The sequence below is a fragment of the Micromesistius poutassou genome, assembly GCF_964030765.1.
Source record: "Micromesistius poutassou genome assembly, chromosome: 5".
NCBI lineage: Eukaryota > Metazoa > Chordata > Actinopteri > Gadiformes > Gadidae > Micromesistius > Micromesistius poutassou.
Window position 1 is genome coordinate 13,762,475 of NC_140275.1, and position 5,000 is coordinate 13,767,474.

At 47.2% G+C, this 5,000-nt stretch overlaps 1 protein-coding gene across 1 annotated transcript in view; it reads right to left on the bottom strand.

Annotated features, from left to right (window-relative positions):
* Window positions 1–5,000, bottom strand: part of LOC311343297 (transducin-like enhancer protein 4) — a gene marked incomplete at its 5' end in the record, with an annotated part of 17,397 nt that overhangs the window by 8,505 nt on the left and 3,892 nt on the right. The gene's annotated exons all lie outside the window — the stretch shown is intronic.

Consider the following 5,000-nt stretch of genomic DNA (forward strand, 5'->3'; position numbering starts at 1 on the left):
CACACACACACACACACACACACACACACACACACACACACACACACACACACACACACACATGCAACCATGCATAAACACATCCAAACACACACACACACAAATCAGCGGATGTGACACATTGTAATCCGCAAAAATAGTTACATGACAGATTAAAAAAATATATACATATTTTTGGGGCATCACGTTTTAAGCCCACGGACACTGCAGTGTCAAGTTATTTTAAGCTTGAAAAGCAATTTATTTATTCTCAAAGTGGAGACTGTAGATTACAGAACATTACAGAACAATAAAAGCCTCCTCTCAAATGCTATTCCAGGAATGATCTCCCGTATGTGGCTAGCTGCCCTATTTGCGAGTCTCGAGGTTACCTGTGGTTTAATTTTCTCAAAATGTAACAAATGATGTATTCGAAGTGCTGTAGAAGCCCAGCTGACATAATTGGTCATACACGCCTGGGACATAATGACATTACCCTCTCGAACAATCATCCGACAGAATTGGCCCAGTAACTTGTAGAATCGATTGTTATGCATGATGCATGGTGATTGACAGCAGGAAGGCCTGGTGGTTAAGGATGATGACGACGGCCGCGAACCGGACCGACGCACGGGGTGCCTGGTGCCCCCATCCACTCAGCCCCTGAGCTGTACTTGAATTAATAATTACTATACCAGCGCACACCTGCGCCAAAGAAACCCCTTTAAACCGAACACAGCCCTGCACCGGGAGGGATGTAGGACCAGCTCAAAAGACTGGCCGAAATGGATCCCGATTGTGGGAAAGAAAAGTCCCCGATAAAATGTGACGTGGTAATGGATTCGAAAATATAGTTTGGAATATTGTTCATATTCAGCAACACTCATGAAAACAAAGAAGAAAGCGAGAGAAAGAGAGAAAGAGAGAGGGGGGGGGGGCGAAAAAAAAGTCATTTCGAGAACAAGCCAAAGTGTGAAGTGTGAAATAGCGCCACAACTCAAGCAGGGTTGCATGGAGAGGACTGGCTAGACAAAAGACTCTGAGGCACCACTTAAGCTTAAAGCCCTTATTAACTCTTCAGACACACCGCCACGGATTTGAGTGGGAAGGCACTCGGAGGACTTGGCACTTTGCACATCACTGCATTCATTATCTTTGATAGGGGCGACGTGGCACAAGCGCTCAGTCTTCATCAACATGGACAGCGCTGCACCCTGCAACAAAAAAAAAAAAAAAACAGGGCCAGGTAACCGCCGGAAATCCACAGCGACCGGGTTGCCAACGCGATGTGAAAGGACGGAGGAGGATTTTGTTAAGGGCCGTCGACGGCTTGCTGCTTGTAGAGGCAGCTCCGTTTCTGCACCATCATCTCTCTGAAAATGGTTCGGAAACACACGGAAAGACTGAACTCGAAAGATGCCATTCTGTATCACACTTGCGTCACTGTAACCAGGACTTAGAGTAGACAACTCAAACAGAGAAGCCGTTTTCTTTCCTCAAGAAGGACCCCCCCCCTCCTCCCACCCTCATCCTCATCCTCCTTCCTCCTCCCACTCCTCCTCCTCCTCCACCTCCTCCTCCTCCTCCACCTCCTCCTCCCCCTCCTCCTCCCCTCTGAGGCAGACGCGAGGTCAGGTCGGGCCTCGGGGACGTCAACGGAGGAGTTTGACTCGGCGATCGATGGGCGCGTCTGTCTTCCCGGTGAAGCAGCGTAAGCACCGCATCAGCACCCCTCCTCACCGCCCAGCCAATACACCTAATGGACCTGTCGTAAAAAAAGGCCCTCTATTCCCCCGGCGTGTTGTGGAAGGAGACAAAGTTAGTTATGGGGAGAGAGAGCGTGAGCGAGCGAGAGATAGAGCGAGAGAGGATGAGAGGCACGGCAGGAAATAGAGAGCGAGCGGGAGAGCGAGGAAGGGTAAATAGGGGGAAGGCCACCGCTGACGACACCCTTAATGAGCCAGTAAACTACTTTCTTTATGGATTTTGTTTCCAGTTACCGCGCTGCAACGTCTGTGGATTATGGGCCGTAATGCTTTGAGTGGCGCGGCTCGCTGCGCACGAAGCCGCGCTGCCGAAACAAACCTCAGCCCCAAACCTTTTCCCCGAAGCCGTATTCTGTGGCACTACATCATTTGTAATTGTCCATTAGAATAAGTAAATTAAGTCGGCCGTGTTTTGTAATAACGTCAAGAGCTGATTATGCCATCATATTTCCTTGCCCGACGGAAGAATATTAAACATTAATTCTGTAAGTAGTACAACAACAGCGCTAGATAAAAGGTCAGAAATAAAGAAGGATTGAAAGAGGTAATCAGAGTGTTTAATTAAAATGGCCTGTCGGACCCAGATGAAAACATATCCGGTTTCAGTCATCAGAACGCATTACTAATTGCTTTACCATAGTCTTTATCTCTGTAAATCTCTCTCCCTCTCTCTCTCCCTCTCTCTCACTTTCTCGCTCTCCCTCTCTCTCCGTGTCTCTCTCTCTCCCTCTCTATCTCTTTCATTGTCTTTCATTCTCTCTCTCTCTCTCTCTCTCTCTCTCTCGCTCTCTATTTCTCCCTCTCTCTCCCCCTCTCCCTCTATCTCTCTCTCTCCACCCCACTAATTTGGAATTGATTAGCTGTCTTATCATGGCTCAATTCCATGTGCTACTCCTGGAAACACTCCTGCCTCTTTAACGCCCCCACCGCCCCCCTCATGCACACAGAGAAGAACCCACATGCATGCATACACACACACACACACACACACACACACACACACACACACACACACACACACACACACACACACACACACACACACACACACACACACACACACACACACACACACACACACACATTCCTCCTGAGCTTGTGTACAAGTCAATATCTCTTTAACGAGAGTTGGTACATTACGGTCCCGGGGCACTAGGGCCCTTCTGTGTAAATAAAAGACAGCGAGCAGAGCCAGAAATCAATGGGCCTATTACCCTGAGAAAATGCTAAACAAGCAATATTGGCAGAGCGCCTGGTTGCCGGGGCTGATTGTCTTAATGGGGCTTTAGCTCTGCTGGATCTCTCTCTCTCTCCTCTCTCCCTCTCTCACTCTCTCTCCCTCTCTCTCTCTCTCAATCACAGCATCCTCTCTCACACAATCTCTCTCTCTCTCTCTCTCTCTCTCTCTCTCTCTCTCTCTCTCTCTCTCTCTCTCTCTCTCTCTCTCTCTCTCTCTCTCTCTCTCTCTCTCTCTCTCTCTCTCCTCTCTCTCTCTCTCTCTCTCTCTCTCTCTCTTCTCTCTCTCTCTCTCTCTCTCTCTCTCTCTCTCTCACAGCATCCTATCAGTCAGCTATACAAAGCTGGCACTGTTTCCGCGGTTTGGACACACATACACTCACACCCCACGCACACACACACAGACTAACATTCACATGATTCTTCTGACAGACAAGTATGTGCAAGTGTGTGCATTTGCACCATTACATCAATGGGTGTTTCTTACATACTAACTACACATGTAAAATAAGAACTACCAGTGTACACACACACACACACACACACACACACACACATATTTACACACACATCAATTTGAAGTTCTGCATGCATCGTTTAACTGAATAAACCAAACTGACACACAGCCCCGTTAACACCAACACACAAACAAACACACACACACACACACACACACAAACAAACACATGCATGCACACACACACACAAACACACAGTTACATAAACAGAGCGCTGGCGGAATATAAAGATTCACTGTCCTTTGGGTTTTGGTTTTATTTCCCTGACAGAAGACACTGTGTTCCTCACAAGGCCGTGGCACGCTTCCTTCCATCTCTCTCTCATCCACTTGCTGTCTCTCTCTCTCCATCCCTCTATCTCTCTCTCTACCACAATCTCTTTCTCTCTCCACCCCCTATCTCTCTCTACCACAATCTCTCCCTCTATCCATACCTCTGTCTCCCTCTCTCTCCCTATAATTCCCTTCCTCTCTCACTCTCCCTTTGTCTGTCTCTCTCTATCCCTCTCGTCCTCTATCCCCCTCAACTTCTCTCCCTCTATCACTCTCCCTATAGTCTCCTTCTATCTCTCTCCCTCCAACTCTCTCCCTCTATCATCCTGCCTCTATCTGTCTTACTCCCTCTATCTCGCCCTCTATCTTTATCACTCTATATTTCTCCCAGCATCACTCTCCGTCTATCACTGTAACACAGTAGCACACACACACACACACACACACACACACACACACACACACACACACACACTCACACACACACACACACACTAACACACGCACACCTGCAGGAAAGATCACACTCAAGCAGGTAGTTACACAATGGCGAAATCAACATCAATAAAAATGCAATGCACAAATGTAGGACAGCAGCGCACATCAGAGTATGATTTGTAGTGGCAGCATCCCATATATCAACACATACAACAACTCTGATTGGTGCACTAGCACAGTTTTGTTGGTGTTTAAATGTGCACATTGGCCCACAAGCACGCTCAAAACTCACACACCCACACACTGTAATGGCTTATCGGCAAACAATTATAATTCCTCACAGAACAGATAAAACCATGGCCTTTGACATGCCCATTGATTGGCTAAACAGTAAAAGACAGTGACTTGTTGTGAACACAGAAAACACACAGTTCCATGTATGTGTGGACCCCATGTACACAGAATCAAGAAATGTATATCTGTTCATAGAAACCACTTCAAAGTGACAAAACGGAAACCAGAAGTATAACCAACCTATGACTGAGTTGTACGGGAAGTCCCTCCAAGTCAAGTGCATTCTATTTGTATAACTGCCCTCCATGATTGATTAACACACACACACACACACACACACACACACACACACACACACACACACACACACACACACACACACACACACACACACACACACACACACACACACACACACACACACACACACACACACACACACACACAATCATTTTTCCGAAACGTAAAACACACTGGGTTCCGCTTGCAAGCAACAT